Here is a 25442-nt window from a genome sequence, read left to right on the forward strand (position 1 = left end):
ATTAGTGCACTTGTTTTCCTGGCAATGCATAGATTTTTGAATATGGTTAAATATGCTTAAATTAATCTGACATCTGGAGATGTGGGTAGTGAGAACACGTTTCTATGTTACCAGCTAACTTTAGCCTTGTAGCTGAGGAGACTTTCTCTACCTAACCATGCTGGTGGCAGGAGGGAGCTCACAGAAGAGCCCTTTGGAGACAGCAGCCGGAGTCAGGCATGCCCTGGCAGTGCTGGCTGTCGAGGGAGCCTGAAGGGACTGGCCTCTTGACTGATGCGCTTCAATTTAATCCAGCCCGTTTCAACCAGAAGGGCATCGTTGGCCTAACAGCAGCCAGGGAGCTTGCCCTGACAAGTTCAAGAGATCCTTCAACTCTTTCTGGCTGCTTCTCTGCTTAGCTTTTAGCCTGAGCCTCTTCAGGCATGCTGTGGAGGAGGGCATTGCCAGTGGGTGTGGGGGTATCCTTGATCTGGAGCAAGTACGCTACGTCAGGCTAATTCAGGCAGTGCTTTATAAGCTTGTGTTTCAGTGTTTGAGATTTGAAATGTTTAAGACCCGGCCTCCTTGGGCTTGCCGGGTACATCAAAACTCAGCTAACACTTGCTGCCAGAAGAGGTTTCTGTGAAGCCGATGTCACATGTCGCTTGCTTATCGTAGTAACACCACAATGCTTCCATATCGAGCTTAAAAGAGGTGTCAGAATACTTATGCAGCCCTTTAACTGGGATCCAGTCCCAAGCAAGATCTTTCTTTGTGGATTGAAGGGTAACTACACCCTTTGCGTACTTGTTTTTCCCCTGGGCTTTTCTTCTCACCCCAAAGCTTTCCTGCAGTTAGTGTACTCAAAGGGTGATGTTTTGTTGCTTTCAGACGGAATAATGGTTGCTCTCGCTGAACTTGAATAACACTCATGCCCTTTGAGCAGGGGAAGGCAGAAGCATTTCCTGGCTAGACAGTAAACCAAACTGGCACAGGGATTAGCTTTTAAAGAGCTTGCTTTGCTGTGTGGGCAACCTTCTCCATGGACTGCAAGGGTGGGAATTTAACTTTAGTATGTGACTTTTTTGCATAGAAATCAACAGTCTTCATGCAAATGTGTTCATGAGAATAAGGCCTGGGGTTTGTTATTGGCTCTTGACTGAGGCGAAGTGCGGTGGTAGCAGCTGCTTCAGAGCTACGGTAAACTCAGGTGACTGAGCTTGACTTTGCATGATGTGGTGGTGGCCTCTTGGTCCCTCGTAGTGCTGTAATACTGTGGAAGCAATGAAATGTGGTCTAAGAGTGTGAACGCAGGAGGAACAATTACAAAAATGGTGGGTTAAAATAGAGCATTGAAATGTAAAAATACTCTTTCCTAGAAAGGGCCTTCATGCCATTTAGAAAGGAAAAAGGCAGCACCTACGTTCATCTGCCAGGATCCCCAGTGCGCATTGGCTTGGCTTCAGTAATTTTTAAGAGAATTCAACTTTAAGTGCTCCCAAATGAAAAAATAGGAATTGAACTAACTTAAAGAAGGACTTTTCTCCCTTTGAAATACACAGCTAATAAAAGGAAAAATCCTTATAGATGCTGAGTTGCAGATACCTGCCTGTGTCTTGTTTTGAGGCTTTTTTGTGTCAACTGAAATCTGTGCACTGCTGTTGATCAAACAGTGAGGGTTAATTTTGGAAGGCTGTAATTTACAGGTAGGAAAGGATTCAGGATTTCAGGGAAAATTTCAGTGGTAAGTTCCAAGTACCCACTAGCTTCTTTAATATAGCAATTCCAAATCCTCAGGGAGCATGAGGGGAAAGAGCTGCAAAAAATGGCCAGACTCACATGATCTTTCTAAATGGCATCTGCTTTTGTCATTCTCTGAGTCAGAATTCTGGGCTAGATCATTATTGCACTGACACAGCTGGGCATCATTACTTATATTTTTAAGCAATGTGAAATTCCTGTTCCCACAAATATCATGTTATAGATGTTTTTTCTCTGTGTATACATATGGATGTGTTTATTTCCTGGGGGATGGATGCACTCTCATAGTGCTTATCTTCCCATGCTATTATTTCAAGACTAGTTGATGGCTGCAAAAGATAATTCCCCGAACAGGAAGATGTCAGGTCTAGCTTCTTTCAAAGCTTGTCTCTGGCACACTTCTCCTTAGTTGAGAGGAGGTTTCTTCTTGTGTGATGTGGGGCTGAGGAACCTGAAGGGGACAGCAGAATGTTTTTTTGCTCCACATAGAAGAAGAAAATTTTCTCCACCCAATTGCTCCACCTAATTTTTTCAGTTAGGTATTTGCATCAAGCTATAAGGATATAATCTATACTGCAGACTCGATATAATCTCCATGAAAACTTTCTGAGTTGTCTTATACAGAGTACCTTCAATGCTAGGTTTGTTAAAACTTTGTCACCTTGTTCTCAGAAATGTCAAGTGAGAATTTTCATCTTGATTTTCTTAAGTGGATTAGCTTTGGCATAGCTGCTATGCTACTCAGTCTTCAAGGTGCCTTCAAGGTTGCAGTGTCATAACGGCATTAGCAATATTGCTCTCAAAATGCACCTACTAGCAGTCTTCAGTATTAATAAAATGAAGTGAATCCACGTAGAAAAACTTTACAGGGAGTTTGATCTTCTATCACAGTGTAGAAACGTTTAGCTGATGTGCAACTTTTTGTATTTTAAAAGTGATGGAATTTGGTTTTTTTAGCAAATGTCCTGTTTCAGAAACTGTTGCAGCTGGTTGGCTATCAATGTGTCTAGTTCAGTTAGTTTTGGAACCAAAATTCTAGTTCAAGGTTTTAAAGAGCCGAGACACAACAATATTAAGGTGGGATCCTCTAATAACTTAGGGCATTTATGGACAAACAGGTGGAGGGGGGGAGTGAAATCCTGTGCTCAGGACAGATGATTGGGAGCCTGACTTGGCTTCTCCTCATGGGTTCGTGAACACCTCAAATTTATGTGTCAGTCTCCTCAAAGCTGAGGATGGATAACACTCAATTCACTGATGAAAATGAGTTTTGAGTGGATGTTCTTTTAGATGTGCAACTTCCACAAACCAGTAGTACAGTGTCTGTTAGACTGTTTCAGGTAACAGTTGACAGTGTTGCAGAGAGTAGATTAAACAAAGTTTACAGCTCACTTTGAAAATTAATAACATTACTGCAGTTTTCACACAGATGTCGGCTGTTGCAAGCCCACTTTGGGATTACAGCGTTATGATTCAGAGATGCCATTGTATCTCCTCCAGCGCTGTTTATCCATCTGCGCTGACAGTTTTCTTCTGACTGCACAGGGATGAAAGGGAAAGACAAAAGTCTAGATCTGATGATTGGCTCTATCATTCTTATACTTCAAAGGCTATTGCTTGCTCTTGTCATCTCCTGCACTATTTATGTTGTATGTAAATCATCTGATCCACGTTGTAGTCCTAATAATTCTCAAGCTATTTGCCAGAGCTGCTTATCAGTGTCCTTGCTGTCATGGAAACAAATTGTTCCCAGTTTCATAGGAAGAATACTTTCTTTTTCTGTGACAGCTTTAGTTATGATGCATCAGAAATTGAGAGGCCAGGCATCGTTCTCTATAACCAGGTGCTCTTGGAAGAGTGTTTGGAGGAGTAAAGGATGGGTGATGCTACTTAACATGTGTTGTTTGTTCTATTTGGAAAATCAAGTGAAAGAAGGGGGGGATGGGTATTCTATCATATTTGCTGCTTTCTGTTAAGGGAAGTGCTGCCCAAAAGTCTTGCTGCAACACATCATTTTAAAAAATGAATGACTGCCATTGTCTTTCCCCCATCCTTTGCATCTTCATGACAGTATGACTAGTGTGTTCCCATTGACTTTTTCTCTGACAACATTGAGCAGTCGCTACTTATTTAAGCCACATTTGACCTTTGCATCCTTGTGAACAAGAAGCGATGAGGGGAAAAAACAACCCCTTTTGTAATTGCAGTATCCTATGCATACACTAGTGGGATTTTGTCATGATATATGGTGGTACAATGCCGACTTTTGCCTGCTCTGAGCTAATCTGCTGCTGGATTCTTACTAAGTATGTTCCCAAAAGCTCAAAAATTGATTAAATAATTTTTCCTTTTTTATGCGTGTGAACAAACAAGGTATTCTGACACCAGCTTGGTCTGGATATGAATCCTTACTCAAACAACTTTGTTGTCTTTCATCGTGCATTTTTTTGCATGCACTTTCTGGTTCTTCATAGTGCTGCTGGGTGCATGTGGAAAGAGCTCCCTGCCTAGAAAAGTGATGCTTAGCTAAACATTCCTTTCGAGTGCGCCTGGTATCAGGCTGGCCATGATCTCAAACATCTGATTGAAGTCTCAGATTTTGATAAAATGTGCCCTGATTTCGCTATTGCTTTATCCTTTTAGTCGAGGGATATTCCCTACCATCTGTTTCTTTTGTTCAGCTCCTGCAACTTGTCTACATAGAGAATTCAGTCTAGGATTACAGCAGTCTGCTTGCTTCGTTTCTGACATGCCTAGCACAGCAGGAGCCTTCTCCCTAATTGAGCCTTGTAGGTGCTAATGCAGTAATACTTTTGCTGATTGTGACGGCTTACAGCATATGGTTGTTTTTCAGCAGAACAGGAATACCCTCAGACAACAGGGCTGCAGGGTGGGCAAGGTACCCTCAGCAGGTCGGTTGCATTTCTGCATTTCACCACGTGGAGCAAACTTGCATCAAAATGGCTGTGGATTCCTCTCCATGCTACCTTTAGTTGATTCTTATTCTGCTGTTACTGAGTATCTGTGGTCTAGGTTTTACCTGTCAGCAAAGTTGTAGCGGTGTTTGATTTCAGATTTAGTGGGACCCACTGTCGGTAGACTGAGGAAAAGGAAGAGAGAACAGAGGAGATTAGGATCATTTTGACTTACTGGGCTCGCAAACCAGTTCACTGAGTGACAACTGAAGTAGGCAGAGGAGAATGAGCTCCCTTGCTTCCACTCTGTCTCCCCCTTTCAATAGTTTGGACCTTGAAGGTACACTGTTTTAAGCATATCTAAATTAATTGCTCAATTTTTCATCCCGATGTTTAAACTCGGCAGGAAATGCTCCAGAAAGAAGCATTTTAATTTCTTTGACATTGAGGGTTTTAACATAAAAAAGAGGCTTCTAATGAGAACAGAAAATTTGCAAGCAAATCATTAAATTACATACTAGATATTGATTTGTGCCTGTCTCGTACTCCAGCAGTTGTGAAGGTAAACCTTGATACTGGATGTGGAAATGAAAATGAACTCTCTTTGTGGTCTTTGTGTGATTTACAGCCAATGAAACTTGATGGTGGAAGAAAAGAAGAGAAAGCTATCAAAAATACCCTTTTGTCTAACAGCATAAGCAAGCGAGAGGTGTCCAGTGCTGTGCTTGCATGGCGTGTGCTGTGGTTCTCAGCCATCCCATTTTGAGGTGGATCAGGTGCAGTGCTCAACAGGCGCTTCGGAGTGCTAAGTAGTTGGGGGCGAGCGGGTGAAACACTGGCTGGCTTGTGTTGGCAGATGGGAATTCAGGGATTCATTAGTCATGCTGTAGTCTCATGTTTTGCAGTGTGTCGTGATGAAAAGAGAGAAAAGAGTTGCCTTTTGATAGCTGAAGAGGGTTTTTAAATACTGCAGGCTGAAGGCCGCTGTGCTTGAATGATGTTGTCTTCTATAGCAGTTGATCATCGAGATAGTAGTGTTGCAGATCAGGGAGACATATGTGATGGGATTAGGATTACCAGGTTCTGTTAATTATGGAAAGTGGACTGCTGGACCTTATTTTGGAATAAGCAGAGAAGGGTTCAAAGAGACGCTATCTTAAATGCATTTTCTGTAGGTAGGAAGACCTTTTTCAACTACAGCATAATGATATAATACTATAGTTCTCATCTGACCAAATTAGGGTCTGTTCCAGTAAAAATCAGTCAATCGGCAGATAAACACAATTTTTATTCAAAGCATCTTACTTAATGGTACCTTTATGATACCTAAATTTGGGTTCTATGTCTATCTAATGTTGCTTTCTCCCCAGGAGGCTGTAGCGTGCCTACTTACGAGAAGCTTTGCCTTGCCATTCTTCAGTGATTCACTTTTTGCGTGGAAATTGGGTCTAGACCTGTGCTATCTGTCAAAGTAGTATAGGATGTGTGAGGCACGCTGTCCTGGTCACATCATTTTAATTTTAGATCGCAGGAGGGAGGAGGAAGACAAACAAGTCTTTGCAGCCACCTACATCTTCAGTATTGAAGTCACAAACGTCTAAAAGGGTGTTAGTAGAAATGATTAGCAATGAAATCATCCATGTAAGTTAATAGATGGGTAAATACACAATGAAGTGGAAGATGCCATAAAATTAATAGTTTGAGAGACATGAATATTTGTAACCTCGGTAATGTCTGTGGCAAAACAAAGTACTCTTGAATAAATTAGAATAACAATGAGAGGAGTAAGCATATGAAAAGTTTGAAGTATGTTCTGTCAAAATTGGGCAACATTTCTTAATCGGGCGTATCTCAGAGGTACACTTCTGCCTGAGCGAACACGGACAAGCCTTGTGAATCAGTCCATCCAAGAGGAAACCGAGTTAATGGGCGCCAGGCCATTTCACGCCGGTTGCTTGGTAAAGAGAGGAGTGCAAAAGTCCTCCATGCCAGTGAGACCAGTTTAAAGGGACTAACTGCTGGCAGCCCCAGGGCTAGAGCCCCCCAAGCTCAGTTCCACCCCTTCTCCTACTGAAGTGTAGGTAAATAGAGAGGTTTAAAGTAAGTGTTCTTCAGTGTAGTAAGTGCAGTTTCACCAAAGTCTTCCCACATCTTGGCTGCCTCCTAAAACATTAAATGTTGTACTTTCCCCATGCTCTCTTCTGTCCCTGTTGCTCTGCAAGCATTGGAAATTTTTCATGTTAGCAGTCAGTGATTACACTTTGGGTTGTAGTGCTGGTCACAGATACCCTTCTGGCTCTTAAAAGAAGGGACATAAACTGCCCTTTTTTGGACAGTTCAGGTAAGCACGATATTTGGAGGTGATCCCAGCCTGTGTTGTTCTCGAATTAAGGGGACTGAACATTTTTTTGTTTCTTTGCTAGCTGTGAATGTCCAACACGAGCAGCTGACTACCAAGCCTTTTTGGGAATGGTGCCTTTGGGACGCTTAAATACAAATCAAAGGGCCACGTCTGTACATCTCTTAAGGGTCTGCTTCTGCGCAAATATGACCAGTGTCCTGGCAATGCTATGGAGAGCTAGCCCGATAAAAAACGAAGCCCTGTCTTTGAATAGCTTCTGGATATATGTACAATGCAGGAGCAGCTTTTGTACATGTGTGTGGGGGTAAGAACTGAAGCATTCGGTATTTCCAAAATGTTCTAACTGTACTGTCAGTGTTGCTTAGCAGCAGAGCGTTTAAAATAGCGGTATTACTCAACAGTGTGAGCCACATTTGCACATGGTAATGTTCTGTGTCCTGTATTGACTTGCTGCATTATGAAAGTGCTAAGTTAATGTAAGGAAAGTGAAGATAGCTCACCTCCTCCTCTCTTAACTTGATGAACAAACAGCTGAACAGTGGCATGTCTTCCTTACGGTTTCAACAAGCAGGTGCCCAGTACAGGCATGCCACGGTGTTTTGGTTCCCACAGATGTATGTACTGGCTGTTCATCTTTACATCACTCAGATGTAAAATTACAGTGATGAGGGCAATAGATCATGGTGGCCAAAGTGAAAAGTTTGATACCAGTATCAAGAAGTTCAAAAGTTTTTTGTCCTCTACAGGATTAAACTGAGGATGGATGGTGGTTAAGTTGTATGGTAGCCTACTGAAAAATATTACTTGCTGATGTAAAGATGAACAGCCCAGTATATTACATGTTCTACCTGCTTTGAAGAGCTTCAACGCTTGCTTTAGAGCTATAGAAATGCTCCCTTAGCATTGCTAATGATCTTCCTAACAAACATGAGTATGTATTATTGTATCAAAATAGGGCCATATTTTAAAGCCCTGAACTAAAATAGCAACTAGATCTGTTGTTAGTGTTTTGTATGCCATATTGTGGAAATAAAATGTTTATCAGATGCAGATGTTTAAAAGCTGACCTTATGTCATGGTTTAGGCCCAGCTGGTAACAAAGCACCACGAAGCCACTTGCTCACTCCTCCCAGAGGGATCGCTCCCCACTTATGGGCACAGGCAAAAGACAGGCTCAACTGGGGGAAGAAACAAAATCAATTTCATTTGCTACCAATCAAATCAAAACAAGTATATTAGGAAGTAAGACCAAACCTTAGAACACCCTCCCCCCAGCCCTCCCTCCTTCCCGCCTCAACGGGGAACAGGGGATGGGGTCAGTCCGCCATACCTGGTCTCTGCCGCTCCTTCCTCCTCAGGGGGAGGAGGACTCCTCCGCACTCGCTCCTGCTCCGCCGTGGGGTGTCTCCCGCGGGAGACGGTCCTCCACCAACTGCTCCAGCGTGGGTCCTTCCCGCGGGCTGCAGTCCTTCAGGCACAGCCTGCTCCAGCGCGGGCTTCCCCACAGAGTCCCGGCCATCTTGGGCGGCCTCCGCTCCCCTCCATGGCTGGGGGGACAGCCTGCCGCCTCACCGCGGGCTGCGGGGGCATCCCCTCCTGCCTTCCTCCCTGACCTCAGTACCCACAGAGGGGTTCCTCTCCCACCCCAGTCCCCCCACTCCCTGCAGGTTTCCCCTCTTAAATCTGCTCTCCCACAGGTGTTTCCACTGTCACTGACGGGCTCGGCCTGGGCCAGAGGCGGGTCCGGCTCCGAGCCGGGGGAGCTTCCAGCAGCTTGTCACACAAACCCAATACACCTTAAAATAAGGGAAATATGTTTCTTAAGCAGATCTGGTTTTTTCAGTGTTTAAAACAATGGCCTGTTTCTTCAGTGAAGGCTCATAAACAACCCATCTTAAATTGTGCAGTTAGAACATCATTTATATTTATGGCTATTTTATTTGCCCTTTGTCTTATGCGTGGGCCATTTTATGATAGGCATTGCCTCAGCACACAGTATATGAACAGTGGAGGAGTATGGCCATTAAGTTTTAATCTAAGACAGGGCTGTATGCAAGTGAAATACTTCATTCAACCACTTGCACTTTGCAGGGTAGTGTTTCAAAAGGTATCTGGTAGTGCTTGTGACAAATAGCACGGTATAAATTGTGAGAATTAATAATTTAAAAGGCTGGTTTAATTTTTTTGAGGAGGAGAGCCAAGCTCAGTGCAAGTATAAATGAAATCAACTGGTTTGGGTTGGGGATAGTAATGGATTTAATACTTCCGTAGACTTACCTGCCATTGCTTTATCTCTGTAGAGACTTAAGATACAGGCAACAAGGACACTTTGTGCAATTGATTATGCCACCAGTTGCTTGTAAAGATGATTTTCAGTTGTTAGAAGCAAGCAAAACAGACATCACATTTTAGTCAGAAAAAGGACACCTGATGTGCCAAGTGCTGACGCATTTTTTTTCCCAAAATGATTATGAAAGACATAAAGGTCATATGACAGACCTCGTATTTCCCTGCACACATGCTTTGTATTTCAGAAAGCAGTGAGTCTCATGAGATGTCAGTTGATAAGAAAAATATGCTTCTGTTTCCAATTAGGCAAGTGGGGTCTTGTGAAACTGTCTCTGTGACCTCCTGTAGCTTTCGGTGCATTCACAGGAGCCCAACTTGCAAATTCTTCAGGTGCGTAGGAGATGGTGCAGGTAGTTTCTGCACTACTGGCTTTTCACGTTTGGGCCATATGTTACCCAGCTGATGTACAGAGTGCCACATGCAGACTGAGGATGTTGCTGTCCTGTGCTTGGCTGGTATGCCTCTGAGCTGGCAAAGCATTTCAGCGAGCGTGATTCAAGGGTAGCACTTAAGGATGCACTACAAAGAGGAGAGAGCTTTTTCAACTGGGATCCCTCTCAGTGAATTGCTCTGAACAGATTCTTGACTGGAGGGGAGGAAAAGAGGGGAATTGGAAAGCACTTGGTCCAGCTGAGTGCTGTGTAGATGTTATTTACTACCTCTGATTAGTCCCTAAACAAATAATTTCTTCATATCTGTGTACATGTGCATGCACATGTGCTATAACAGGGCCTTGAAATGTTTATCCTGTATTTCAAAAGTGTCTCGTTCTTGTGGTTTCTAGTAACAGTGCTTATCTATGACCTGTGTCCTGGATAGTTGCCAATGAACACAAAATGTATTTAGTTAGAAGAAAGCAGCTGAATGAAAACTAGCTGGACACATACGCAATATTGTCCTTTATATGACTGCCTGCCCTTACTGATAAACTTCACACAGAGGCGAGCAGGATTTCTTCTATTTGTTGTAGATCGAAGTCTTGCTAGAGCTTGGAGATGTTCACAGGTGTGCACACTTAGCTGTTAGTAGCCTTACAGGACTCACCTGGGCTTCAACAGGGCTTGGATTTGGTCCTTTGAAAGTGTTGTTCCTGTACCTGTGCTCGAAATGCATGTTGTCTCAAGGCTTGCATGTTGCCTTAGATGATCAGTTTGCTTTCTCGGAGACCTGGTGACTCTGTGCAGGAGGACGGATGAGATGCCAATTCTTTCTGCCACCTTTCATAACTGTCCTAAAGGTTAGTTTCCTCATTCCTTTTTTTTGTATCCCTGCATGCTTAGGATCGCGAATGTAAACCTCTCAAGCTGATTGCTGTGGAAAGGAGGAGAAAGCTCTGTGTTCGAACTGCTGGCGTGAGCCCGGGTTTGCCATGAGTGTCTCGCATGAGGCTCTGAGGCCAGGCCCAGCAAAGCGATATGTTGCCGGCTTCTCTTTAGCTTTTGAAACTACTTTTACATCTGGAGAAAATGCTTCCATGAAATGTTTATTCCCTTTGGGCAGAGGCAGACGTGGACCCTGCACACAAGCCACGTACCAGCACGCGGATGTTCGTCGCAGTCTGCTCAGCGTCTCGTCTGAGAGCCCCTGGCTCCCGCGGGGTTTGCAGTGGCAGACCTGGGGGAGCAGCACCCCTCCTGCTTAGACACGGGGTGGTGAGCGCTTCAGGGCAAGCACGTCTTTGTAGCCGGACCAAGAAGGGACGTTTGTCTGCATCTTCTGTTACCTCTAGGTGTGCCTAAGATTAATTTTCCAGACCACCAGTTAAGTGATACATAGTGAACGTGGTGGTATTTCTATTGGTGACTGAGTATTGTATAAATTGCTGCATAAATTACCTTGCTGATGAGGCCTATGCACATGCCTGACCTAAGTGTCCAAAGTGTCTAAGGTCTGTTCTTGTGCTTTCACACCTTTCCAATTCAAGATCTAAATAATGAAAAACAGATCTCAGCTGCATAATTTTGACTTCACTTCCCTGAAGTTTGGTGCTTTCCCATGTCAGGCTGGTTTCGCTCCCTTTGCCAGCCCTGCAGGTAGTCATCAGCTGTGAGGATCTCTTGTGCATGTCATCTCCTCTTCTGGGACAAGTTAACCTTTTGCTGTTCCTGACTTTCCTTTCTTGCTTTGAAGGGAGTTTTTAACATTTTCCCTACAGCCAAATGCACAACGTGGTTCCTTTGCTTGTTTCTGTTTAATCCTAGGGCTTCTGCTTCCAGACATGGATTGGCTTTACTCTGTTTCATTGCCCTGGAGCAGCAGTTGCTTCTACCTGAAAAGGCATTGAGCCCGAAGTGTTTCATTAGCGTGTGCTGTCTACATGTAATTAAGGGGCAGGGTAGGACATGGTGAGCTGTGACTTGTTTGTGTTCTGTCACTTCACTGGCTGCCCAGTAGATGTTTATGTTCAAAGCATCCGTCTTGGTCTTCCTCGTTGAGGGAGAGCTTAGGATGTCGCTCCGGTGCAACTTCTCACCCTTCACGGTGCTCTGTGCGAGTGTGCTCCTGCCGGCACCTATATGCAAACTGGTGTGGTTTGGTAGGAAAAGCTCAGCCTGACACAGAGCTGGGATCCACGTGTAACTGCTGGCTGAGGTGTGCTGTTCAGTGCCCTGTTTCTATGTTTTGCTTTTGGTGGGTGGAAGTGTCTAGAAATCGATCCAGGAGCTGGTATTTACAGAGGTCAAGCCAGTGCAAAGTCCACTTAATATTTGGTGGATGATTTTTTGGTCTGTCTGCATATTTCCTGGTGGTCTTTCCTCTGCAGCTGAGATGTCTCGGAACTGCTAACGCTTGGTGGTGTGTACGAGCGGCGGGATGGGAGGGTGTGAGCAATGTGGTCCTAGACATCTCCTCGCTGCTTCCTGCCTCCTCCAGCCCATCTCTTGTTGCTGTGGCAACGCTGAGCACCTACGGGCACGGAGCGGTTGTTGGCTATCCTTGCCTTCATGCTTCATAATCCTCATATTTCTATGCCTCTCTGTTTATTGTGTGTTGTAGGGTTTGGGGGTTCTTTTTTTCAAGGCTAGAAACTGCTAACTTTTTAGGATGGCATTTGTCTAAGACAAGATGTCTTAGGTTACTTTTGGCCACACTGCGTGTTGTGTTGCGTTTGTGTTTGATTAAAATTCCTCAGGCTTCGTTTCTGAGTATAATGAAGCATGCGGTCATGCAGTGTCTCAGTCACATGGTAACAAAGGATTCCATTACAACATTTCATTAGAAGTCTGTGTATATCACAGTTACTTCCATTTCCAAGAAGAAACCCACAAACGACCCATGGGAAAGTCGAATATGTGTACACTGTTGTCCAGCTATCTGCAGCTGGCTGGGAAGTGTTTTCCAATCCCCATCCTATGTTTCTAAAATATTTTCTTGTGCTAAATTTAAGACTTTTTTTCATTTTATCAAGTATTAGAAAAATTGAGAATTATACAGAATGTAGTTTGCTGTCATTTTCTTCAATTAAATACTTTATCTTTCGCTAATTAAGCTCCTTATCGTGAGCAATTACTGTCGTCTTATAAAAAACAATTGCCTAAAGGTTACCTTCCTTTAATAAGAGAACAGGAAATTGTGCTAGGGATTACAGGCCCTGTGGAGGTTTGCCAGTAAACCTTCTGCATAAAATATTTGTAGTCATCATAATTGCATACTGTACTTTGCGCTAGTGCAGGATACCATTCTTCCCTTGAGTTCATTGTGCCTAAGTCTTAGGTGCTTAAGTGTGTAACATATACTGGCTGCTGCAGCCCAAAAGTAGATTTAAATTACAGAGGAAAGAAAATGGCCTATATGTTGCTTATCTCTATTACTAGTAACACATACAGGGCAGTGGAGGAAAGGACCGCGTGCCTGCAGGGCTGTGGCCATCCCTGTTGCTGGATATGGCTGTAGAGAAAGTGCAGGCAAGACTGAGGGGCGTCCAGTCAGACTTGTCAAAGTAGATTTGGTTTCATGGGGGCTGCAGTGAAATCGTGGTGTTTTGCCCTTTGTTTCAGATGAAATGCCCGTGTACTTGAATTCATACAGCTTGTCCTTGCATCTCTTTCCTTATGACTTGGCTTGTTGTCGTGGTTTAACCCCAGCCAGCAACTAAGCACCATGCAGCTGCTCACTCACTTCCCCCCCACCCAGTGGGATGGGGGAGAGAATCAGGGATAAAAAAAGGTAAAACACATGGGTCAAGGTAAGAACAGTTTAATAGGACAGAAAGGAAGAAAATAATAATGATAATAATAACAATAATAAAATGACAATAACAATAAAAGAATTGGAATATACAAAACAAGTGAGGCACAATGCAATTGCTCACTGACCGATGCCCAGTTAGTTCCCAAACAGCAATCTGCACCCTGCAGCCAACTCCCCCCAGTTTGTATACTGGGCATGACATCCCATGGTATGGAATATCCCTTTGGCCAGTTTGGGTCAGCTGCCCTGGCTCTGTCCCCTCCCAACTCCTTGTGCCCCTCCAGCCTTCTTGCTGGCTGCGCATGAGAAGCTGAAAGATCCTTGACTTAGTCTAAACACTACTTAGGAACAACTGAAAACACCAGTGTGTTATCAGCATTACTCTCATACTAAATCCAAAACGTAACACTGTATCAGCTCCTAGGAAGAAAATTAACTCTGTCCCAGCTGAAACCAGGATACTTTTGGTTAATAACTATGCTAGCTAGAGAGAAGCTAATTTGGGCCTGTCTTCCTATGCTACCATTGTGCCTCTGACAATAACGTGTGCTGGAGAAAAATGTATGAAAACTGTGTGGGTCAATATGAATTCTTCCAGTCGATCCCCCTCCCAGTTTACTCCTGTTATATTCTTAGCTTGGTTATATTATTCTAGCCAGGAGTCCCACAAACATAGGCATTGAGTATTAGAATGCAAACAAAGCTTTTTTGGTTTTGATCCTTTTTGAATGAATGGAATGCCCTCTTGATAATTAAGATTAAACAGGCATATCCTTTTAAAAGGGTCTCTGGAATAGGACTGTAGGTTTGATGTTGACCCCAAAGGAACAGAGGTTAGGTTCAGGGAGGTCTTTCACTAGCAAATTGCTTTCCCAACTTTGCCAATTGTGCATCCATCTGTAGGATGGTTATTGGACTCTTAGCATTTAATTGTATTTGCAGGCACGTGTCTGAGCTCTGTATGTTCTATTTAGATTTTATGCAGCGATAATGTGTCTGATACATTGAATCTGAAACAAAGACTGGTTCTGTAGCAGTATTATTGTAAGGTACACTAACTTCAGGCCCAACGCCACACCACAATAGGCTTCAGCTACCTAATGCTGAGTTTACAAATGTGAAAATCCCTTCCCGATTAAATTCAGAAAACTTGTGGGACCCCATCTTTGTGCAGGGAAACCAAGGGAGTTTTCTTCTGTTTAAACCTGGAGCTCTGGGCAAGCTCAGTCCCTCCTCCTAGTCCTGAGCTATGTTGTACCAAAGGCACGGAGGGATGCAGAAGAGCTCCAGACATGGACCGTACTCTCACACGGATGCGTGTGTTCTTGCTTTGTACATAATGGCTCCCACTGCTGTCACCCCAGCCACTGCCTTTGTTCCACATGGCCAGCAGGTTTTGGAAGGGAGGCTCTCAAGAAGTTTTCCTTGGCCAGAGTTTTCTGCACCTGGGTCTGGAGTGTGCAGAAGTCCTCGCCTGAGATCCGAAAAAGCTTAGAGCAGAGTTTCTTTTCTTGTCATGCAGTGTGACCATGCTTCTGGGTCCCAGCCTGGCTGCCAGCCTGCATGCAACAGCCGTCTTCTGCAGAGCCTCACTGCCTAGCCCAAAGTACTGAAATCCAGCCAGGTACCTAAAAGTTGTCCCGCTGCTTTGTCTAGGCCAGGATGGACCAACTGCAGCTGTTAGCCGCGTACAGCATCTATACATCTTTCCTTGTTCAATTTGTTGTGTTACCAGCAGCAAGGCAGTGCTGGGAGTAGAGGTGCCCAGCGGTGGGGTGCAGAGGGACCCCGCTGTGCTCCTTGCATAGCGCGTCCGTTTTGCAGGAGATCTGTGCAACCCTTTGGTCTTGTCCGTCGCCTTAGTTTTTCCTCAGCTTTCCTTCGCAGGTAACCTTTTGCTGTGGTGCAGGTAGAAAGTCTTTTGGCTCTTACGTGGATCAGGAGTTTAGGAGGCAAACTGCATTCAGGAATGTTGTCCATCCCTTGATCCAACTCATGTTCGTTAGTATGTAAGGAGCTTTCTTCTCATGTCACACTTAGTTTAAAATATAGTGTTTGAGATTGCCTTAAGTAATCAAGTTCTAGTGCCTATCTGAAGATGTGAAATTAAAATAAAAGCTAAATTTGAGGTTTATATTATATTACTTTAACATAAAAATAGCATTTTCAAGCCCCAATTGTAAACTTTTGAGTCCAGTTCTTCAGTGTCTCAGCAGGCCCCCAAATCTGCTATGCTACATGCAAAATGAAGCTACCAGCTACTCTGAAGCCAAAATTGGTCATTATAAAACCTCTGTAAGCTGGCTGCCAGCCTCAGAGTTCATTATGAGGGAGGTCATTCTTCCTTACAGGAATGAATGTAGCTTTTGAGTACATTTTAAAAGTTTCATTTAATCACAATGCAGATGAATTGTTTCAGCCCTGATCGCCTGATGGGAAACTAACTTTCTTCTTCCTGGAAGAAAAAAATACCATGTTGGTTCTTGCAGCAGCTTTTAGAACTACAGGATGTGATTTCCTTTTTTTTTTTGAAAGAGTTGAAGATTTTGGCACTAACAAAGGAAATTTTTCTCCCTCTTCTCTGCTTTTTCTTTAATACTGAGTAGTCAGTTTTCTTTTGAAATTGGTGAATGCGCAGAATAAGGTCTTAAACGGGGCTCTTTCTGAAGCATCCTCTCAAAGTGTATTTTTTTTACAAATATTTTCAGCTCCTCCATAAAAATAGTGTGATTGCAAAATGCTTTGAAGACTGTATCAGTTTTGTATTTGGCTAAAATGTTTTACGTGCGGGAAAGAAAGCAAGGGGTTTTTTGGGGGGTTTTGGTTTTTTTTTTTTATGGTGGGTAGTCTTTCATGCCCTAATGGAAAGGTTTGGAGAAGCCAGGCTTATCTTGAAGGTGCGTGGTATTAGGATGAGAAACCGTGTCCTCAAGCTGGAACACAGGAATTTCCAATGAGATCCAAGGAAATCTTTTTTTCCCTGTAAGGGTGGTTCAGCACTGGAAGAGGTTGCCCAGGGAGGCTGTGGACACTCCATCCTTGGAGATACTCAGTATGGAACTAGACAAAGCCATGAGCGATCTGCTTTAACTGACCCTGCTTTGGCCAGGATGTTGAACTAGAAACCACCATGAATCCCTCCCAACCTGAATTATTCTATGATTCTGTGAAATTAATCTTCACTGTATGTGCAATATCTATGGTATTGCATGAGTTTGTTCTTCTATTATATGATTGTTTTTTCTGTATGATTGGTGACAACTGCCAAGAAATGGAGGGGGGGTGGTCTTGGTAGAGGTCAGCAGCCTACAGCAGCAACTAGTCAGTGAGCAGCCGGAGGCCAGGAGTCCAGTGCAGCAAGCTGCTGCACGTTCAGGATATCATCCTGCAGCCATGGAATGGTGGAGGGTGTGTGTACGTTACTTCTTGGCAACTGTCTGAGGATTGTCATGCTGTAAGTAGCTGTGAAGAGGCATGCCCAGGATTGATTTTCATTATGTGCGTAAAAACGTGTTGGTGAATGAAAATAGTAAGTTTAAAGTACTGTATAGCTTTACTTTCCCTAGTATAGACCCTTTGCCAGGACCAGTTTAGAAGAATCCAGTCTCAGAGCACTAGTCCCTGAATGCTGAGAAAAACAAATAGCAGTGATTTCAAACACCTGTCTCCTCCCAGCAAAACTCCAGGACTTTTTCCAAGTAAGCACTTGTTTCAAAACATGTTTCAATGTTAAATTTTCACATGGCTTAAACTAAACACATAAAGTAGCAGGGATATCCAGTTCTAATCCTCTGTAAGCCTTTTGATTTACTTTATGGTTATTGGAGAGGATATTGATTGCGTGTTGCCAGAGGGATTCAAGATGAGCGAAAAGACATGGTATTGTAGATGCTTTCCAACCCAACAGGTCAGAAAGAGAAAATTCCTTGGCATTAACTAACTTTAAATGTTTCAGCAGAAAATAAATATGGCTTCCAGAAAATGTTGTGCTTTCTATTCTAGATGTTTCCTTTCTTGCTGTTCTGAAGTAACTAATTAATTCAGATATCTTAGTTTTTAACACAGATGTGTCAGTACTATCCTGTTGAGGGTCCATAGAAATTCTGGCCCATCAGCGTCAAAAGAACCTCTAAATGAGGTGGGTGTGTGGTCCAGGCTGGAAGGAGATAGGTAAGAGAATTTGGTTTCCTGTTACATTGTGCATATTGGTGTCCTTACACTTATTTTTTTAAAGTGGTAGGTGACTTGAGGAAGAGTACGGGCCTTAGGAAGCACTAGGTGATATTCACTGAAAAACAAAGTCTCTTGTTTTGAGATGCTTCTGAAGAGTCATTTTTTGTCTGGGAAGGACTCAGCCAAGTAGTGTTGAGATGTATCTTCTATACTGCGCAAAGTTGCAGAAGTCATTTAAAACTGTCACACTTCTGAGCTGAGATGAAAATCTTTGTAGCTGTGACTCAGAAAGCAATACCTTGATTTTTTTTCCTCCCTCCCATCACTCCTAGAAGTGGAAAAGTAATTAATTTAATGTTAGCTGTCCCTGGAGTACCTGACCTGCAACAAGTCTATTTAAGGGTGACTGTTACATTCTTCTTAACCAATAAAGAAAGAAAAATGCATAAGAAAATCTTGGTTAGGGTTAGGTTTAGTGTTAGGTTTAGGGGTGATCATTTAGGTTTAGAGGTAAATCTTTTTTTTAATTAATTCAACTAGCCATAGGTGATGAAGACAGACTATTGATGAACAGGGGGTATTGATACAGTTGAAAAAGAGATTGTATCTAGAAACCAAATGTAGGTCACAATCCAAGAGGGGTAAGGACTGCAGTTGGAGAGGCACGTACGGTTTGTGATGGATAACAGAACATGAGGTCTCAGTGTAGAGTGCTCAATAAAGGAACGCAGGTGATCCCTGGTTACAGGAGTGGTGAAGATTCAGTACTGTGTGACAGAGTTTGATTCACAAGAGTTGCAAGGAGAAGAGTAAGTCTAGAAAAGCTGTGAGGGAGTGAGCTTTTGCTTTGATCCAAGAGAAGGTTAAGATGTTGCCAGCTCAGTCTCTATGTGGGAGAATACTTCTATGAGTGGACAGAGATTTGATTCATAAGGCAATGGCATAACAAGATTCGATGTCTGGAAGTTGGAACACAAAATGCATGCTACTAATAAGTAATACTCTTTATTGTGCTGATGATTCATTTATGAAAGAACTAAGCCATAAATTTGGTAGGTTCCCCATCTGGCCAAGTCTTTAAAGACATCAGATTAGCTGTCTTTCTCCAGAAGAAATGGTAGAGCTTTGTAGCAAAGGTAGAAGACAGTTAGATGATGGAGGACTTGCTGGATGAAGTCTTGTGGGCTATAATAATCTGGAAGCTTTGTATCTGGAATAAGTCTGTCAGGAACTGGAGTGAGGCCATCAGTTTTTTTTCAGATAGGCTGCTGAACAGCTGTCAGACGGTAGCTGCCAGTTAACATAAAGAATGTGTCCAACATTGCCAAAATGTCTAAGTGGTTTTGGCAGTGGAAGGAGATGTGGGCTTGCTTCGTAGCCTTTTCACCACAGGAATGGATGATGCACATTATAATCTGTTTTAGCAGAGCATTTGTTTGGGCATCAGAGGAAACGAAAGAAAATACAGAACAGAAATCCAGATCAGTGCCCTGTGGAGAAAAATGGGCAAGACTAGATCTTGGAGGCGTTTAAGTGCAGTTAAGTTCCACTTTTCGGGAAACTTTCAGAAGCAGCTTACTAAATCATGTAATATTTTCTGTTGACAGTTCTGACTTGTTTGAAGCTGTACGCATCACTGCTTGAGAATAGCTTCTGCTGGACTCACCAAGGTTATAGATGGAAAATTTGTCTGCTTTTATATTCCTGTTGTCCAGCAAGCCTTTCTTCTCTTTGCTTAGGCTGTGCCAGTTTGGGGCTAGTGCCCTTTCACCACTGTCAGAGCTGAATGTCATCATCCTTTACACCCGAATGGGTGCTGACCTCATGCTGATTCAGGTGTCCCCTTTTCCCAAACCCGACCTCCTAAGGACTCTGCTCCTCTCATGGCAGGTGCACATGCTTTGAGCTGCAAAATGTAGACCATGCAAATGTTGAGAGGGAAACTGAAATCTCTCACCCTCTGAATCTTTTCTCTTCATTTTCTTCACTACTCTGCAGTACCATTTAAGCGTATGTCCTGTAGGTTTTAGGAGTACCAGATTCTGTCTAGCTTGGCAAGTCTCTATGTGGTACGTATTACCTCCAATTAAGTGCCAATGAGAAAGTTATCTTCTGATGTTGCAGTCAGTCTTGTCCCCCTACCTGTCTTGCGACACCCTGACCTACTATAGACTTTATCACCAGCTATCGGGCCAGTTCAGTGATTTGTCTCCAGCCTATTAGCTGGCAGACTGAGATCTCCAGGTGCCAAATCTTTCTCTAGAGCCTTCTACGTGAATATCAACTATGTTCAGCGATTCTTCATTGCCAGCTTGTTGTCATCACTCTTTGCAACTTTCTTTTCAGAAAGGGATAGAGATGGCAAAGATGTCAAACAAACCTTGAACTCCTCAGTTTGTAGAGATCTTGATATAGTCTATGGATGTAAAAATAACTAATAATAAGGAATCCTATATTGTATGTACATAGACCACTAAGTCCTGCCTTGTTCCTGCTTGAAGATGCCTCATCTGGAGAGAGGCATGAGGAAGATGCCTATGCTTGCCAACAGTGATCAGCTGGCAGTGATTCCCAACTTCAAAAGTTGATGGTGAAGAATTATATTAAAATAGTGACTACTAAGTAAATCCTAATCAGTTGGAAAGCAGGAATTGAGAAAGGATGAATTTACTACATTAGCACAGCATTATTCATATACCATAGGTATTTAAAATATAACTCTTCTACTAACACTGAGAATCTGTTGGAAGTCAGTCTTAAAAAATAATCCATTGCAATGAAACACAACAAAGACGTTAGAATTAGTTTCCTCTCATTATAATCAGTAGATGTATGTAATTTGTGACTACTCAGGTCTGAGAGACTTGTATCTCTAGCAAAACAATTCAGTAAAGCTGGCAAGGTTCACATGAAAGAGAGGTTCAATGCACTTTCAAGGCAGTTTATTTGTTCAGCTAAAAATAAGCATATGCAAACATTACAGGGTTCAAGGGGAAACCAGTGAACCAGATAGCTTCTAAAGGGAAGATTTTGTTGCCCATCTGTTTCTACAGAAAAGCACCTCTACCCATCACTATTTTGAAGGGCCACTATTGTTGGTGTCTCTTTATTCTGTAACTGGTCTCTAATCAAGAGCTACTAAGAGAAGTTAAAAAATTATTTTATAGTAATTCAGGAATAGTTCAGTACCATCAAAGAAGAGTAGTTGAATTGGATGCTATTCCTCAAATGCCTTTTTTGTTGTTGCTGTTAAATCCTCACTCCTTTCTGTAAAATACCTGCTTTGCTTTGCTGAAAACTCCCCACATTTCACATGGAAGGTCCTCTCCCCCACTAACTCCAGGCTGTGCCTGTAGGCCAGGTCTTTCACCTTATAAACTGGCAGTTTGCACCTCATCTGATCTTAGGAAATTCTCACAAACTCCATGAATTTGCTGTGCTTTCCTGCAAACGGTGCTCTATTGCAAACTTCTGCATGGTGCTGTGAGGGATGAAGGAAGAGAGCATGACTTAAAGTCCTCTTTCACACGTGGGTTGATGAGGAAACCCCAGTGAGGTTCTCATGAGCTCTGCTTACTTCTGAGTAGCAGCTCAGTCTGGGGCTGTGTATGTGCCTTCTGCTGTTTAGTGTTGCTGTGTGAGAAAATGAAACAGTGAGAAACAATCTGAGCAAAATTTTACCTTCTTTTACTGAAAATGTATTTTACATACCAACTTCTCTGAGTCTTCAGCCTTAATTAATCCTCTTTCTGATTATTCAAAAACAAGCAAACTCCAACAGTTCACTAAGTCCACTTTGCGATATAGAGGCATGAGGTATGTCTACCTATGGGATGATTACTTCCACGAGCTGTCCTTGAGTTTGGTGACTAGCTCTCCAAGCCTGGCAGCAGGACTGAATTGCTGGCATCATAATGCCTTGCTGGGCTGTGATGGTGCTTTTGGAGAATATCTTGGGTATCGCATGCTGGAGGGACAGGGGGGACCACCCGTCTTCTGCTTGTGGTGAGAAGTAGAAAAAGTGAGAAGAAACCCACTGGCAAGTTCAGGTGTGTTTACACTGCTGTACCTGCATTTGTAATAAACAGAAATTTATCTGCTCACAGGCAAAGGAATTAACTCTTCCTCATCAGATGAGGCGATTCACAAAGAGATAAAGTTTCTACAGTACAGGGGCTATTCCTGCCAGAGGACAGATTTTTGTATCTGACATGTTGAACAGGCTGAAATGATATCTAATTAATGACTGTATAAGCTGGCCTTGTGCTAGCAGGCCGTATGTTCACTCATGTAGACACGGTGAAGACAGGCAAACAGCATCTGCAGTGATTACATATCTGCCTCAGAGCTGCTTACTCACTGCAAAGCACTTGATGAGGAAGGCGGTGCTGGTGCCAACCACCTGAAGTAGCACTGATGCTCACTGATGATACATGAACAAATATAGCAATATATGAATATTCATGGCTGCCTGCAGCGTTTTGTCACTGTGGGATGGGGTCCTCAGCCTGTTGACTGGTTGGAGGCACCTCATCTGTACAAGGGCTGGATCGTTGCATAAATGCTTGGCTACTCAGAGCAGCCTATGTATGCAGCGTTAGCATGCAGAAAGTGTATAAGCAAGTGCTTCTCTTTCAAGAGAGAAGGGAGCAGACGTGAGTGGGAAGGGCTCACCTATGTGCAGTGTCCTGGTTTCAGCTGGGTTAGAGTTAATTTTATTTCTAACAGCTGGTATAGTGTTATATTTTGGATTTAGTATGAGAATAGTGTTGATAACCACTGGCGTTTTCAGTTGTTCCTAAGTAGTGTTTAGACTAAGTGAAGGATCTTTCAGCTTCTCATGCCCAGCCAGCAAGAAGGCTGGAGGGGCACAAGGAGTTGGGAGGGGACACAGCCAGGACAGCTGACCCAAACTGGCCAAAGGGATATTCCACACCATGGGATGTCATGCCCAGTATATAAACTGGGGGGAGTTGGCCTGGGTGGGTGCAGATTGCTGCCCCGGGGACTAACTGGGCATTGGTCAGTGAGTGGTGAGCAATTACATTGTGCATCACTTGTTTTGTATATTCCAATCCTTACTTTATTATTGTTGCTATTGTATTATTTTTTTTTTTCTTCCTTTCTGTGCTATTAAACTGTCTTTATCTCAACCCGTGAGTTTCACTTTTTTCATGATTCTCTCCCCCATCCCACTGGTTGGGGGTGAGTGAGTGGCCGTGTGGTGCTTAGTTGCTGGCTGGGGTTAAACCAGACACGGAGTTACAGCTGGGAGCTTTTCTCCAGCCCATGCTAGCAAAGCGTCTTTCATCACCAGGTCCACAAATCATGAAGATGTGTGCCAAAGCTAGCAGGAATGTGTACATGTATGTACCTTTTTTTAAGTATAATTCCCTCCAAGGAGGGAAGGGAAGGTGTGTTTTAATGATGGGCAAATAGTAGCTCAGTATAAAATCCCTTCTGGAAATCTGTCTCAGCCTTCGAGAAAGTACTGTGAGTGCTTTTTGGTTGTTTTTCTTTTCTGCTTGAGGACTTTGATATCAACAGTAGTTCAAGGAGTGAATAGGAGACTTTGGGAAGGACCAGAGCAAAGAAAATAGTTTTCGGTAGTTCGGTAATAGTTCGGTAAGATGAATCGTGACCATTTACCTTTCACCGGAGTTGCATTGTTTCAGTGTGGAGATGATGCCTTGGATTGCATAGGCAGAGTCTGGAAAACCTTTCTTGAGCTGGAGGAAAAAAGGTACTTCTTTGTCCTTGAGGTGTTTTGTATTCGTCCTCTGGGATGAAGGATAGGTCCAACAGGCTAATTTTGGAAAACTAAGAAGTCTTGGCAATTTTTTTCCCCCGGCATCTTTGCCATTTCAGACAATTTTGTCTTTCTAATACCATTTTTGCTCTGACTCTTATTCTGCCAGAGACTAGCTCTTGGGTGGATGGCTTCCAGCGCTCTTCTGCACGTGAGGGAGAAACATTAGCCAAGGAAGGAGGCAGAGAAGGGGTATTGTTCAGCTTCATGGCCACATAAATCCTCACTGTCTCCAAACAGGAGCACTTAAATCCTCTAGAAGTGATGATTTGCATTAGAACATGGGAAGGTTTGTAGTTACTTGCAGTGATCTGGAACCACTTTTACATCCACCTGTACACCATCAATGGGCAAGCGGGCTTTTCTGATCAATTGCAGAAGAAATTGGAGAGATTTTAGTTGTCTCAGTTATCTCTGTGCATTTAGTCCTTAATCATCCTTCTGTGCCATTCTGCTGAAACACATTTGTTAATCACTCCAGAGTACTTTAGCTTCTTTCAATATATTGAATTCCACTTGGATGCTTTTAAAAGTGTTTGCGCAGCATATGCCTCTCTTAGCAGTATGGGAAATATCCACAGTCTGAAACAAAAGTGCAGCGTCCCGAACTCGACATTCATGTTAGCCCGTAAATTAGTACGTTCTGTGCTGTTACATAAGTTTATCTCGTGTCAGAATAATAAAAGCTGAGTGTGCTAAAAGGTTGATAAACCTGCCATGAAGAATTACGTTGTTCAAATTCTTCTGCCTGAAAATAACACCTGTTGCTTTACTGACTGGTGCTGGTAGGATAGTATGTCTTGAGAACTAGTATAAAGTGTGAAAAGAGAAAAAAAGAAAAAAAAAAAAGGCATTTTTTTCAGGCACTTCAGGTCTGAGCCTTGGCAGCCTTGAATTTAGTATTGTCTCTGAGCCACTCTTACACAAAAGGACTACGAGAAACCACAGCTGTTCAGTATTTCTGGATATTAAAAATGGACAAAGTGACTTTTCAGTAATACTGTTGTAGCCTTGAGGACCGAATACAAAAAACAAGTCCTCCTTCTGTTGGCAGGTGGGAAGTTCTATCCCTTAAAACGCGAAATTAAAAATAATAAAGTAGATGGTTGTGCGGATTCTGAGGGTAGCCTGCAACGAGGGCAAAGGGACAAGCACCCCACAGCTGCTGGCGAAAATCGCAGCTGGCAGTGTGTGCGCATAAACTAACTGCGCTTCCAGCGGCCCTTAAATAAATGGTGGCGGGCGGGGGGAGAGGGGAAGTTCATCCCTGATACCACGGTTCTGCACAATGATCCCCTTTCTGGGTGCCGGGGTCACAGCTGCTGTCTGGAGATTACGTACAGAAGCACTCTTCTTCTCGGGAGAGTGAGGTTTCCTGGAGGATTAAGGACAGGCTGAAAGCAGGAGGAGTTATTTGGGAGGGAGACAAAGAAAGCGAGTCCGTGGCCATGGCAGGCGACGGGAGGAAGATCGTGAGCGAGATGACGACTGCTCGTAGTTGCTGCTTGGATGGGAGAGTCTCCAGTTTGGGTTCCCGAAGTGGTCCAGTGATGGGGAAACCCACCGTGGGTTGGACACGACCCTGCCTGCTTGCGGGACTGGAAGCACTGCTTTCCCACTCATGTGGGAGGTGGATGGAGCCTGACAGAGCCCTGCCACCTCCTGCTTCTGAACTGAAGTAATTTCTTTGCTCACCATCTCAAGTCCCCTTTAGTCGTTCAGGAATAACGATCAACATGGTAATCTGAATCCCCATGTAAAGGTACGCTTGCACTCCCCATCTGCTCAGAAAGCTATGCTTTTTGCATTTTCCTCTGTCACAAACATGATGTCACCGTGCCTTCTGAGCCTGCTGCTTTGGTGCTTCCTTCTTCCCCCTTCCTTCTCAGCTTTGGTTTTTTTC

At 43.4% G+C, this 25442-nt stretch overlaps 1 protein-coding gene across 2 annotated transcripts in view; it reads left to right on the forward strand.

Moving 5' to 3' along the window:
- Positions 1 to 25442, forward strand: part of GPM6B (glycoprotein M6B) — a 112576-nt gene that overhangs the window by 36604 nt on the left and 50530 nt on the right. The window lies entirely within an intron of this gene.

Source organism: Harpia harpyja, chromosome 22, assembly GCF_026419915.1.
Source record: "Harpia harpyja isolate bHarHar1 chromosome 22, bHarHar1 primary haplotype, whole genome shotgun sequence".
Taxonomy (NCBI): domain Eukaryota; kingdom Metazoa; phylum Chordata; class Aves; order Accipitriformes; family Accipitridae; genus Harpia; species Harpia harpyja.